At 42.6% G+C, this 15581-nt stretch overlaps 1 pseudogene; it reads left to right on the forward strand.

Annotated features, from left to right (window-relative positions):
* Nucleotides 1-10363: 10363 nt before the first annotated feature.
* The window catches only part of LOC130032597 (ankyrin repeat domain-containing protein 49-like), a 61246-nt pseudogene continuing 56028 nt past the window's right edge, over nucleotides 10364-15581 (forward strand).

Genomic DNA, 15581 nt, shown 5'->3' on the forward strand with positions numbered 1-15581 from the left:
TCTTTTTATATCCTTGATATCAACCCCTTATCGGATGGGTATTGGGTGAATATCCTTTCCCATTCTGTAGATTGTCTTTGTTTTCTGGTCACTGTATCTTTTGAGATGCAGAAAGTTCTAAATTTAAGGCAGTCTCACTTGTTTATCTCTATTTCCACTTTATTGGTAAGTGCAGTGTCATCTTTGAAGATACTGTAAGCCTCAGTATCGTGGAGGGTTTTGTTGACCTTGTCTTCAATGTACCTTATGGGTATTGGCCTGATGTTGAGATCTTTAATCCATTTTGATATGACTTCTGTGCATGGTATTAGGTCGAGGTATAAGCACATTTTTTGCATTTGTTTGTCCAATTATGACAGCAACATTTGGTGAAGAGGCTTTCTTTGCTTCACTAACACATTTCTTGCTTCCTTAACAAAGATTAGATGTTCATACATTTGGGATGGTGTGTACAGATATTCCACCCTGTTCCATAGGTCTGCGGCCCTGCCTTTGTTCCAGTACCATGCTGTTTTAATTATTATGGCTTTGTAATAGAGTTTGAGTTTGGAGAGGGTAATACCTCCCTAAATATTTTTTCCCAAGAATATCTTTAGCTATTCGTGGGTGTTTGTTGATCCATTTGAATTTCAGGAGTGTTTGACCTATTTCTTTGAAGAATTTCATGGGTATCCTTATGGGGATTACATTTAATCTGTATAATGCTTTGGGTAGTATTGCCATTTTGACAATGTTAGTTCTTCCTATCCATGAGAAGGGGATATGTTTACATTTCCTCATGTCTTCTTTTATTTCATGGAGTAGCGTTTTGTAGTTTACATTGCAGAAGTCTTTACCTCCTTAGTTAGGTTGATTCCGAGGTATTTGATTTTCTGAGGGACCATTGTGAACGGGATTTTTTTCATGTCACTGTCCTCTGTCTCATTATTTGCGTATAGGAATGCTATGAATTTGGGGGCATTGATATTAGAGCCTGAGACTTTTCTGTAAAAGACTATTGTTTCTAAGAGTTTCTTGGTAGAGGATTTAGGATTCTCAAGATTTAGTATCATATCATCTGCGAATCAGGACCCCCACCCCACCCTGCCCTGTGTGCTTCCATCAACCACCAAGGGATCGGAAAGCACACAGAAGACCCACCCTACCCAGATAAATACCCCACTGGCAGACTTCCACTATCGACACTACCTCCACTACCCAGCCTTCACCACACTCCAGGACGCTTTCCGAACGCGCACGGCCACAAACACGCCGCGTGACACAACATAAGACACTAAATACCCATCTTCCGGAATTGTCATACCATATTTGATAGGGTTCAAATATGGTAACACTTACAAGGGTTATTAGAGGTCGCCCCAAAAGCCTGTATCGCTCTTGGAAAGACTGGCAAGCTGCCGAGAGTATTCCGCCCGCACGGAAGAGCCTGGCAAGCTATCTGTTGTGTATTCGATATGACAAAACCAGTAACTACAACTGGACTCATTCACCTGACCCTGAAGGCTTCACTGACATGGCAGCACTGAGAAGGATGAGAAAGGAGAGGCCGACAAAATCTCAAGGCCGAACTAGGCTGCCACAATGAAGGAAGACAAAAATGATCGTCTGTACTTTCAATGCACGTATGCTAGCATCAGATACATCCATCGAGGACCTGATGGTACAAGCGCGAATGATCAAGTATGACATCATTGCTCTGACCGAGACAAGAAGGCACGAATCTCACCATGCCGTTTTCGACACTGGAGAAGAATTGTTCCTCGGAAGATGCGATAAAAGAGGTGTCGGAGGCGTTGGTGTCCTTGTCAACACAAACTTGGCCATGAGCATTGAATTATTTGAATGCCTAACAACCCGAATCGGACGTTTACATTTGAATAGATGTGACTCACTGCCTGCAGTTTCTAGGTTGTCTACGCACCAACATCTCATTATGATGAAAGAGAAATCGAGAAGTTCTACATGGAGCTAGAGAAGTTCTATAAAGAAGACCACACCTTCTACAAGATCATTGTGGGTGATTTTAATGCCAAGATAGGATTGAGAAGATCAGCTGAAAAACTTCACATTGGGACCCATGGCCTAGAATGGAACGAACAGGGTGAGAGACTGTCTGAGTTCATCATGTCGACCAGGACCATCCATGGTAACTCATAGTTCCAGAAAGCAGAATCTAAACGTTGGACATGGGAGTCTCCCGGTGGATGATTCCACAACGAAATAGACCACATCATATTCAATCGACGGTTTTGGCTGACCGATGTAGCTGTTGTCCCAAAATTTTGAACGGGATCATACCACCGTCTCCTTTGTGCAAAATTCTACTTCACAGAGCAGGGAGAAAGGGCTGCAAAGTTCAAAAAGAGAACTCCCAGAACGACCACCAACTGGGAACTCTTTGGCACTATTGCGGCAACATGGGAAGATGCCACTGTTGACAACATTGACGAGGAATACGATCGACTGCTTCAGCACCTCCATGAATGTGGGAGGAACGCCAAGAGAGAGATAGCCACAAAAAAAAAAAAGCCTGTCTTCGAAAACTCTTGAGCTAATTCGCCAGCGTGATTTGGCGCATGCCTCAGGTAACCGCAAACTAACGTCCAAACTCACAAAGCAGTGCAGAGATACGATCAAGGAAGACCTCAAGGAGAGAAGAGCAGAAGTACTGGTAGATGCGGCAGAAGCTGGGAAAGGTATTCGTAACACCCGCCTGTCCTTCGCCAATTACAAGACCAAGATGACTGCCCTCCGACGTCCTGTTGGATCCATCACATACTCCAGAACGGCAATGGAGAAGATTATCCATGACTTCTACTCAAATCTCTTTGATAGCCATGTCCACTTGCCGACATACCAAATTCCACAGGATGGATATGCCGTTCCCAATGTTCTCCCTTCCGAAATCCGACACGCCATTTCGTCCGTAAAGAAACAAACAGCACCCGGCCCAGACAATGTCAGACCTGAACACCTGAGGAACCTGCCGTCAGTACTCATCAATACACTGGCTCGGCTCTTCACTCGCTACCTGTCTGAATGCAAGTTTCCGTCCCAATGGAAAACCAGCAGGACCATACTACTCTTCAAGATGGGAGACATCCATGACATTGGCAACTATCGCCCCATCTGCCTATTGTCTGTCATCTACAAGTTGTTCACTCGAGTCATCCTAAATAGGATTGGCAGAACACTAGATGAAGGACAACCATGCGAGCAAGCCGGGTTCTGCAAAGGATTCAGCACCATCGACCATATCCACACGATAACCAAGCTCATTGAGGTTTCTCAGGAGTTCAAGATGCCACTCTGTTTAACGTTCATTGATTTAAAGAAGGCCTTTGATTCTGTTGAGACGGAAGTGGTCATTGAAGCCCTAGCCAATCAGGGCATTCAAGCCCAATACATCAAGATCCTCCGTGAGTTGTATTGCGGATTCACTACCAGGATCTCACCATTCTACAAAGAAGTGATCGTTGATGTCAAGAGAGGGTTTCGGCAGGGTGATACCATTTCACCAAAACTCTTCAGTGCCACCCTCGAGAACATCCTGCGACAACTGGAATGGGAAGGAATGGGAGTGAAGATAGATGGTCGGCAACTACACCACCTCTGCTTTGCTGATGACATTGTTTTAATAACACCAAACATCAGGCAAGCGGCACAAATGCTGGCCGACTTTGACCATGAGTGTGGAAAGGTAGGACTACAGCTGAATCTTACGAAGACAATATTTATGAGAAACAGCCTCGTTCCTGACGCCCCATTCGCTCTCAACAGAACGACCATCTCCGAATGCAACAGCTATGTGTACCTAGGTTGAGAAGTCAACATGACAAATGACCTGGCACCCGAGCTGTGCAGGAGGAAGAGAGCGGCTTGGAATGCCTTCAAGAACGTCGAAGATATAACTAAGAGGACGAAGAACCTCCAGCTCTGGGCACATCTCTTTGATTCCACTGTTCTTCCTGCATTAACCTATGCCTCAGAGACCTGGGCCCTATGCAAACAGGATGAGAACGCTATTCAGGTCTCCCAAAGAAGAATAGAATGAGCTATGCTTGGAATATCACGTTTCACTCAAATGAGAGAAAGAATCTGGAGTTCCGACATCCGTCGACGATCAAGAATCAGGGACGCTGTCTCGTTTGCCAAGGTGTCAAAAATCAGATGGGCTGGTCACGTAATGAGATTTAAAGACGACCACTGGACTAGAGCTGTTACTGACTGGATTCCATGGGATGTCAAAAAACCGCGTGGCTGCCAACATACCAGATGGTCAGACTTCTTCATCATGATCATGAACGATCGGTTTGAGGCTCTTCATGTTCCCAGAGCGAACAGATGCCATTGGGCTACACTAGCATGCGACAGGGACAAATGGAGACGTTACTGGCGCCTGCTCAAGCAAATCGACGACTAAAGGGAAGTTAAGTGATTAAATGATAAGTGATCATCTGCGAATAGTGAGAGCTTGATTTCTTCCTTTCCTATCTGGATGCCTTTAATGTCTTTTTCTTGCCTAATCACAATCGTGAGTACTTCCAGTACTATATTGAACAGAAGAGGTGATAGTGTTCATCCTGGCTTTGTCCATGATCTTAGAGGAATAACCTTATTTTTTCCACATTGAGGATAATTCTTGCCATGGGTTTGCTGTAGATGGCTTTGACTATCTTGAGGAAAGTTCCTTCAAAACCCATTTTGGTGAGAGTTTTCATCATAAATGTATCTTTTCAAAAGCTCTCTCTGCGTCTATTGCTATGATCATACCGTTTTACCTTTACTTTTGTTGATATTATATATTATATTGATTTGCGAATGTGAAACCATCCTTGCATCTCCAGAATTAATCCCACTTGGTCGTCGAGTATGATCTTTTTGATGAGTTGTTGGATTCTATTTGCTAATATTTTGTTGTCTCCTGCCCCTGCGCCTGACTGTCCTCACCGCTGGGGCCCCTTGGAGGGAAGCGGGTTGAGCTTTCCTCCCCGCCCCGACCAGGGCTTCAGCAGCCAAAGACCTCCAGGACCAGCCATCACCATGCTGGTCTCCACACACTTGAAGGTACTGGCAGAGGCACAAAGTCACGCGGGTTCCGGGGCCGAGATCTCCAAGCCTACTCGGATTTGGGCCGAGCATCCTCCACCCAGATCCTCCAAATTCCAGTAGGCAGGGGTCACACCCACCAACTGGCCCCTTGGCGCCCTGTAATCCCATCATTGGCCAAGACTCAGAGACTATAAAAACCAGCTCCCGGACATTTTATTATGACATCTTATTATCTCATTCCTACTTTGGGCAAACTGGCAGGCTACCGAATGTAGCCTGCCCACACGGCAGAGTCTGGCAAACTCCCCGTGGCGTACCCAATATGCCAAATACCAGTAACAAATGATGGGTCTCATTCTCCTAAAGGGCCTTGAATATAATCTCAGGACTAGGATGAAGGAGAGGTTACTGGGGTCTGCTCGAGGCAATCGATGATTAACAGGATGATTTGTGATTTTTGTGATTGAATATTTTGTTGAGGATCTTTGCATCCGTGTTCATCAGGGACATTGGCCTATAGTTTTCTTTGTTGGTGATGTCTTTGCTTGCTTATGGTACTAGGGAGATATGTGCCTCATAGAAGCTGTTTGGGAGCGTTCTGTTTTTTTCCAATCTCCTGAAAAAGATTGAAGAGAACTGACAAAAGGTCTTCTTAAAATGTTTGGAAAAATTCACTAGTGAATCCTTCTGGGCCTGGGCTTTTGTTTTTGGGAAGACTTTTGTTTCTAATTTCAATTTCCTTGATATGAGTGGGTCTATTCAGGTGTCCGAAGTCTTCTTGGTTCAATTTTGGGAGATTACAGGAATCCAGAAATTTACCCATTTCTTCTAGGCTCTCTTATTTTGTGGCATATAGACTCTCAAAGTGATCTCTGATGATCTTTTGAATTTCATTGATTTCTGTTGTGATGTCCCCTTTTTCATTTCTGTTTCTGTTTATCAGGGCTCTCTCTTTTTTGTGAGGCTTGCTAGTGGTTTATCAATCTTGTTAATTTTTTCAAAGAACCATCTCTTGGCTTCATTGACCTTTCGGATTATTTTTTGGGTGTCCATGTTGTTAATTTCTGCTCTAAGTTTTATTATTTGTTTCCTTCGGCCGAAGATGGGTACCATTTCTTGGTCTTTTTCTAAGATCTTGAGCTGTGAAGTCAAGTTCTCTGTCGGCCTTTTCTTCCTTCTTGAGGAATGCTTGCAAGGCTATAAATTTTCCTCTTAACATGGCTTTCTCAGCGTGCCATAGGTTCAGGTTTCTCGAGTCTTCATTCTCATTTGTTTCTAGGTATTTTTTGATTTCTTCCTTGACTTCCTTCCTGACCTATTCTTTTTTCAACATTGAGTTGTTTAAATTGAAGGTGTTTGATTTGGTTCTTCGCGTCTGCGTGTGATTTGCTTCTATCTTCAGTGCATCGTGGTCTGAAAAGTTACTTGATAATATTTCTATCTTCCTTATTCTACTGAGGTAGGTTTTGTGACCCAGCACGTGATCTATTTTAGAGAATGTTCCATGTGAACTAGAAAAGAATGTGTGTGCTTCATATTGGGGGTTGTAAAGCCCTGTATAGGTCTGTTATCCCTCTCTCTTCTTTTTTTTTCCTTCAAGGCCAGTGTTTCCTTTCTGAGTTTTGTTCTTGTTGATCTATCCAGAGGTGATAAGGAGATGTTGAAGTCTCCAACTACTATTGTATTGCTGGCAATGTCCTCCTTAAAATCTGTTAGCAGTTTTTTTTTTTATTTTTTATTTAGCTGGTCCCTCTTTGGGTGCGTATACACTTAAGAGTGTGATTTCTTCTTGTTGTACATCACTTAATCACTTAATCACTTAATCCCCGTTATTCATCTATTTACTCGAGCAGGTGCCAGTAACGTCTCCATTCATCCCGGTTGCGTGATAGCGTAGCCCAATGGTATCTGTTCGTTCTAGGAACATGCAGAGCCTCAAACCGATCATTTAGGGTCTTAACCAAGAAGTCTGGCCATCTTGTAGGTGGGTGTCCACGTGATCTTTTGATGTCCCGTGGAATCCAATCAGTAATGGCTCTAGACCAGCGGTTGTCTGTAAACCTGATTACGTGTCTAGCCCATCTGATTTTTGATGCCTTGGCAAATGAGACAGCATCCCTCATTCTTGAGCGTTGACAAAGATCAGAACTCTGGATTCTATCTCTCATTTGAGTGAAGCGTGATTTTCCAAGCATAGCTCTTTCGATTCCTCTTTGAGAGACCCGAATAGCGTTCTCATCCTGTTTTCGTAGGGTCCAAGTCTCTGAGGCATATGTTAATGCTGGAAGAACAGTGGAATCAAAGAGATGTGCTCGTAGCTGGAGGTTCTTTGTCCTTTTGGTTATTTCTTCAACGCTCTTGAAGGCATTCCAAGCCGCTCTCTTCCTCCTGCGCAACTCAGGTGCCAGGTCATTCATCATGTTGATTTCTCGACCTAGGTATATATAACTGTTACATTTGGAGATGGTGGTTCCATTGAGAGCGAATGGAGCATCAGGAACAAGGCTGTTTCTCATAAACATTGTCTTCTTAAGATTCAGCTGTAGTCCGACCTTTCCACATTCATGGTCAAAGTCGTTCAGCATTTGTGCTGCTTGGCTGATGTTTGGTGTTATTAGAACGATGTCATCAGCAAAGCGGAGGTGGTGTAGTTGCCGACCATCTATCTTCACTCCCATTCCTTTCCATTCCAGTCGTCGCATGATGTTCTCGAGGGTGGCACTGAAGAGTTTTGGTGACATGGTATCACCCTGCCAAACCCCTCTCTTGATATGGATGATTACTTCTTTGTAGAATGGTGAGATCCTGGTAGTGAATCCACAATAGAGCTCACGAAGGATCCTGATGTATTGAGTTTGTACGCCCTGATTGGCTAGGGCTTCCATAACCGCTTCCATCTCAACAGAATCAAAGGCCTTCTTTAAATCAATGAACGTTAGACAGAGCGGCATCTTGAACTCCTGAGAAACCTCAATGAGCTTAGTAATCGTGTGGATATGGTCGATGGTACTGAATCCTTTTCGGAATCCGGCTTGTTCACATGGTTGTCCTTCATCTATCGCATCTTCCAGAAGGGCAATGGAGAAGATTATTCATAACTTCTACTCAGGTCTCTTTAATAGCCACGTCCACTTGCCCACATACCACATTTCACATGATGGATATGTCGTTCCCAATGTTCTCCCTTCCGAAATCCAACATGCCATCTCATCGGTAAAGAAACAAAGAGCACCTGGCCCAGACAAGATCAGACCTGAACACCTGAAGAACTTACCATCAGTACCCATCAATACACTGGCTCGGCTCTTCACACGCTACCTGTCTGAATGCAATGTTCTATCCCAATGGAAAACCAGCAGGACTGTACTACTATACAAGAAGGGAGACAACCACGACATTGGCAACTATCGCCCAATCTGCCTATTGTCTGTCATCTACAAACTGTTCACTCGAGTCATCCTGAATAGGATTAGCAGAACACTAGATTAAGAACAACCTGTTGTACATACCCTTTGATAAATAGAAAATGGCATTCGCTGTACCTTCTAATCTTTTTCAACCTAAAATCTATGTTGTCGGATACTAGTATGGTCACCCCAGCTTTTTTGAGAGAGTTGGTTTCTTGCAGGATTGTTTTCCATCCTTTAACTTTGAGTCTGTGTCTGCTCTGACTTTTCAGATGAGTTTCTTGTAGGCATCAGAATGTTGGTTTTAGTTTCTTGATCCATTCTGCCACTCTCTGTCTCTTAATTCGTGCATTTAGACCATTGACATTGATTGGTGCATTTAGACCATTGACATCGATTGGTATATTTAGACCATTGTCATTGAGAGAGATTATTGTCATTGGGTTTTGCGCCATCTTTCTGTAATGGTTTGTTGTTCTTATGGGTGTTTACCTTCTTGAATTACAAGAGCACTTTTAGTCCTTCTTTTAGGTTTGGTTTTGAGTCTATGAAGTTTCTAAGTTGTTGTTTATCTATAAAATGGTGTATCATTCCTTTGAATTTTAGTGAGAGTTTAGCTGGATAAAGTATTCTTGGTGAGGCATTCATTTCATTGATTTTTTTCACTGTATCCTACCATTGTCTTTGGGCTTGGAAGGTTTCCTCTGATAGGTCTGCTGTAAATCTAAGGGGTGCTCCTTTGTATGCGATTTCCTTCTTTGACCTTGCTGCTTGCATTATTGTGTCTCTATCCACGGTATTAATCATTCTGACTATGATATGACTTGGAGTGTTTTTATTAGGGTCTCTTTTAGTTGGTACCCTTCTGGCTCCTTGGATCTGGATATCTGCATTCTAAAACTCTGGGATTTTTTCAGCAAAGATTTCTTTCCCTGTGACTTTTTCATTGGAGTTGCCACCCTTTCCTTCTGGTACTCCAATGATTCTAATGTTGTTCCTCTTGGAGTCATCTCCTAGTTCTCTGATTCGCCTTAGAGCTATTTTGAGGTCATTTCCCATTGTTTCTTGTTGCTTGTACGATTTCTTTTGCTCATCTTCAAGATCACTAATTCTGTTTTCAGCTGTAGACATTCTATTGCTGAGGGAACCCACTGAGTTTTTAATTTCATCTACCGAATCCTTTATTTCCAAACTTCTTTTTGTAGCTTTCTTATTTTTGCTTTCATTTCTTCCTGTATTTTCTCGTCTGTTTCACTTTTTTTCATTTATTTCTTTAATTTTCTGGATATCTGCTCCATTGATTCTTTGAGTGTTCCTTGAAAATCTTCAGCATTTCATCTTAGAATTCTTTATGAAAGAGATCGTATTTGTGGGTAATCCTTGTTGAGGGTTGGGGACTCTTAGTCCTCTCCTTGTAGTGGAGATTTGCGCTGTTTCTTCATGCTGTTGTGGTTGTATGGAGTTGTATGGAGGTAAAACCTTGAGGTTCCCTAGTAGTGTTCCCTCTTATTGTGGGAAAGGATTCTGAATAAGGTCGGTCGATAGTGTTCAACCTTCTCCCCTTCTAGAATATGTCCTTCTTCTCAGAAATTAATCTGTGGCTTAATCTTAATCTAGTAAAGCATTTGAGGAAGTTCTCATTTATATTGTGCTTGAACAGCTTCTTGCATAGAGGTCTTTATTGGAATTGGAGTAGGCCATTGGATTATTGTTGTATTGTGTTTGAGGTGGCCAGAACTTTTTCCAAAGAGTTAGGTGACACAGGTTGGGATGTGAGTTGAGAGTGCTGGGACTGGGAGATATAACTGTGGCAGCCCGCCTACTAGAAGGCCACGCCCACTTTGAGGAGACTATGCCCCTATGTGGAGGCCACACCCCTAGCCAGGCCTGATGCTAGTCCAAAGATGTGGGCACAAGGGCCTGTGCAGAGGAAAGGCTGGGACTGGGTGGGCACGGGCGCCAGAACTCCGGGGAGTGCCCTCAGGGTGCTATTTGGATGTCAGGAAAGCAGGATCGCGGAGCTAGACAGACTGGGTGGGGGCGCACAGAAAGACGCACCTGTGGAGGAAACGTGGGGGCTGGCTCAGGCTGCTGTATGGGTTTCAGTTGAGCAGGATCCCGGGGCTGGATGGGACTGGGGGTGTCGCACTGAAGGATGCACCTGTGTGAAGAAAGGCAGGTCTCTCCTCCTCGTTTTTCTTACTGCTCATCCTCTTTCTACATCTTTTCTTCTTTTTCTTCTACTATTCTACTTTCTCCTTCTTCCAGTTCATTTTCTTCTTCCTCTTCTCTTCCTACTACTTTGCTTCTTCTTCTCCTTCTAACCCTTCTCTTCCATCCTCATCATCTTCGTATTCTCCTTCTTTTCCTCCTCCTACGCTGCTTCCTCCACTTCCACCTCCTTCTTTCTTCCTTTATTTTTCTTATTTCTTTAATCCTTATCATCTCCCAAATATTTTTCTTTCTCTTTCTACTTATTATTATTCCTCCTTCTGCTTCTCCATCAACTTCTTCTACTTTTTCTTCTTCGTCTCCCTTTATTACTTCATTCTTCTTTTTCTTATTCATCTTCATCATCATCTACTTATCTTCGTGTTCCGTGTCTTCTTCTTTTTCTTCCTCCACCTTATCCCTCTTCTGCTTCCTTCTCTTCTTCGTATTCTTCCTCCTTCTTCTTAATCTTCATCTTCTTCTTCCTCCTCTTTAACTTATTTTTTCTTCTTCTTGTTCTTCTCTTTCTCTGCTTCGCCTTCTCCTCCACCTAGTCCTGTTTCCTAGTCATCTCATTTTTCTTCTCCTCCTTCTTCTACTTTTTCTCCTTCTTTGACTACTTCCTTCTCCTATTCTTTTTCCTCCTTCCTCCTCTTCTTCCTCTTTATCTACCATTTCTTAATTTTCTTTTTCTTTTGTTTTTGCCTTTTGGGTCACACCTGGCAACGCACAGAGGTTACTTCTGGTTTTGAACTCAGGAATTACTCCTGACGGTGCTCAGGAGCCTATATAGGATGCTGCAAATCAAACCCGTGTCTTCCACATGCAAGGCAAACACCTTACCACCTGTACTATTGCTCCAGCTCCTCCTTTTCTTCTTTTTCCTCTACATTTTCTTCTCCTTTTTTTCTTACCCTCTTTCTCATCTACTCTTTTCATTCTACTCTTCATTCTCCTCTTCTTCTTCCTCCTGTTTCCTCTTCTTCTTTTTTGTTATTAGTGAAACACCATGAGGTACAGTTGTAGACCTAAAAAGTTTCATGCTGGGGTTTCAGTTATACAATGATCGAGTACCCATCATTCCACCAGTGCCCATACTCCACCACCACTGATCCTAGTAGCCCTCCCACCGCCACATCCATCCCCCTCGCAACACCCAGCCTTTGTAGCAGGGCATTCCCTTTTGATCACACTATTCTTGGGTTTCAATTATACAATGATTGTGTACCCATACCTCCACCAGTGCCCATTATCTACCAACAATGATCCCAAAAGACATCCCACCTCTCCACCCCATTGTCCCCACCCCACACTGCCTCTGTGGCAGGGCATTCACTTTTGCTCTTTCTTTCCTTTAGGGTGTTATAGTTTGCAATAGAGGTATTGAGTAGCCATCATGCTCGGTCTATAGTCTACTTTCAGCACACATCACGCATCTCGAGTGAGTCTTCCAGACATCCTTTACTTGGTGTTCCCTTCTCTATCTGAGCTGCCTTTTCCCCCAGCATGGGCTGCCAGCTTCCAAGCCCTTAAGCAGACCTCCTGGTACTTATCCCAACTATTCTTGGGTGTTCGACCCCCATTCGGTTACTTCTGTTACTTTATATTCCCGAGATGAGTGCAGACTTTCGGTATCTGTCCCTCTCTTTCTGGCTCATTTCACTTAGCATGATACTTTCCATGTAGAACGACTTGTATGTAAATTTCATGACTTGAGGTATTGATTCCTCCCATTTTCTTTTTCCCACAATTGCTTTAACTATTTGTGAGTGTTAACTGTTCCATATGAATTTCAGGAGTGTTTGCTCCATTTCCTTGAAAAATGTTATGGGTATCGTTATAGGGATTGCATAGAATTTGCACAATGCTTTGGGGAGTCTTTGGCAGAGTCTCCTGGCCCCATGCCTGGCTGTCCTCGCCGGAGCCCCTTGGAGGGGAGCGGTTGAGTTTCCTTCCCTGCCCCGACCAGGGCTCTGGCAGCCAAAGACCTCCAGAACCAGCCACCACCATGCTGAGACCACTCTCCACACGCATGAAGGTACCTGCAGAGGAACAAAGGCATGCGGGTCCCGGGGTAGAGATCTCCAAGCCTGCTCAGATCGGGGCTGAGCATCCTCCACCCAGATCCTCCAAATTCCAGTAGGCAAGGGTCACACCCACCAACTGGCCCCCTGGCGCCGTGTAATCCAATCAACTGCCAAGACCCAGAGACTATAAAACCCAGCTCCCAGAAGCATGTGGCCGCAAGACATCTTATTATTTCATTCCTACTTTGGACAAACTGGCAGGCTACAAAATATAACCTGCCCACACTGCAGAGTCTGGCAAACTACCCGTGGCCTACCCAATATGCCAAATACCAGTAACAATGATGGGTCTCATTCTCCTAACCCCGAAAGAGCCTTGAATATGGCACTTTTAAAAAATATCTCAGGGCTAGGATGAAGGAGACTTTACTGGGTCCTGCTCGAGGCAACCGACAAACAACAGGATGGTCGTGATCGTTTGGGGAGTATTGCCATTTTGACAATGTTAATTCTCCCATTACATGACCAGGAAATGTCTTTCCATTTCTGTGTGTCTTCTTTTATTTACTGAAGTAGATTTTTGCAGTTTTCTTTGTACAAGTCTTTTACATCCTAGTTCAGCTTTAATTTTCTGTTGCACAATTGTGAACAGGATTATTTTTTTTATGTTCCTTTCTTCTCTTTCATTATTTGCGTATAGGAAAGCCATGGACTTTTGTGTATTGATTTTATAGCCTGCAATTTTACTATACAAGTCTACTGTTTCTAGGAGTTTCTTGGTGGAGTTTTTAGGGTTCTCTAAGTATAGTATCATATAATATGTGAATAGTGAGAGCTCGACTTCTTCCTTTCCTACCTGATACCCTTAATATGTTTTTCTTGCTTAACCGCTATTGCAAGTACTTACAGTACTATATTGAAGAGCAGTGGAGAGAGTGGGCATCCTTATCTCCTCCATTACCTTAGAGGGAAGGCTCTTAGTTTTTTCTCCATTGAGGATGATGCTTGCCATAGGCTTGTGGTAGATGAATTTAACTATATTGAGGAAAATCCCTCTATTTCCATTTTTGCGAAGGTTTTCATCATAAATGGGTTCTGGATCTTGTCATAAGCTTTCTCTGCATCTGTTGATATGACATATGGTGTTTATCATTTCTTTTGTTGATATGATGCATGATGTTGATTGATTTTTGAATATTAAACCACACTTGCATCCCTGTGATGAATCCCACTTGGTTATGGTGTATCATCTTTTTGATGAGTTTTTGAGTTCTATTTGCTAGTATTTTGTTGAGAATCTTCGCATACATGTTCATCAGGGATATTGGCCTATAGTTTTCTTTTCTTGTGGTCTCTTTGTTTCCTTTTTTTATTAGAGAGATATGCGCTTCTGTTTGGTAGAGTTTCTATTTCTTCAATTTCCTGGAAAATCTTGAGAAGAACTGACAATAGGTCCTCTTTAAATGTTTGGAAAATTCGCTAGAGAATTCATCTGGACATAGGCTTTTGGTTTGGGGAAGACTTTTGACTACAGTTTCAATTTCCTTGATATTAATAGTACTATTCAGGTACTTTAGATCATCTTGATTCAACTTTGGGCAAATATAAGAATTTAGGAATTTATCCCTTTCTTCTAGGTTCTCTTGTTTTGTGGCATACAGACTTTTAAAGCAGTCTCTGATTATCTTTTGAATTCCTTTGTTTTCTGTTGTGATATTCCCCTTCTCATTTCTTATTCTGTTTCTTAGGGTTTTCTCTCTCTTTCATTGTGAGTCTTGCTATTGGTTTATTTTTCTTGTTTATTTTCTCGAAAAACGAATTCTTGGTTTCATTGATCTTCCGATTTTTTTTGGGGGGGTTTCTATGTCGTTGATTTCTGCTCTAAGTTTTATGATCTCTTTCCTTGTCCTGATTTGGGCTCCTTTTCTTGGTACTTTTCTAAGATTTTGTGCTGTGATGTCAAGTTGTTCATGTGGGCCCATTCTTCCTTCCTGAAAAATGCTTTCAGAGCTATAAATTTCCCCCGTAACACGTTTTAGCTGCATCCCACAGGTTCTGGTAGCTACTGTCTTCATTCTCTTTTGTTTCCAGGTATCTTGGTTTCTTCCTTGATTTCTGTCCTGACCCGCTCTTTGTTCAACATTGAGTTGTTTAATTTCCAGTTATTTGGTTTTCTGCATCTGTACATGATTAACTTCTTTATTCAGTGCATCATGTCTGAGAAGATAGTTGATACAATGTCTATTCTTCCTGATTTTGTTGAGGTATGCTTTGTGGTCCAGCGAATGGTCTATTCTGGAAAATGTTCCATTTGCACTGGAATAGATTGTGTATTCTTTTTTTGTGAGTATATAAAGTCCTGTGTATATGTATTAGCCCTCTGTCTTCTATTTGTTCCTTTAGAGCCAATATTTCCTTGCTGAGTTTTAATCTTCTTGATCTATCCAGGGGTAATAAGGCGGTGTTGAAGTCTCCAACTACTATAGTGTTGCTTGTAAGGTCCTTCTTAAGGTCTGTTAGCAGTTGTTATAGGTATTTGGCTGGTCCTCATTGGGTGCGTATACGTTTAGGGGTGTGATTTCTTCCTGCTGTACATATCTGTTGATTAATAAAAATGGCCTTCACTGTTCCTTTTAATCTTTTGAACCTTAAATCTATGTTTTCCGATACTGGTAGGGCCTCTCCAGCTTTTTTGAGTGGTTGTTTGCTTGCAGGGTTGTTTTCCATCTACCGACTTTGATTCTGTGTTTGTTGTGATTGTTCAGATGTGTTTCTTTTAGGCAGCAGAATTTTGGTTTCTGTCTCTGAATCTATTTTGCCATTCTGTGTCTCTTAATTGGTGAATTTAGACCATTGACTTTGAGAGATATTATTGTTATGGGGG

The sequence above is a fragment of the Sorex fumeus genome, unplaced genomic scaffold (genome assembly GCF_029834395.1).
Source record: "Sorex fumeus unplaced genomic scaffold, SorFum_2.1 ptg000050l, whole genome shotgun sequence".
Taxonomy (NCBI): domain Eukaryota; kingdom Metazoa; phylum Chordata; class Mammalia; order Eulipotyphla; family Soricidae; genus Sorex; species Sorex fumeus.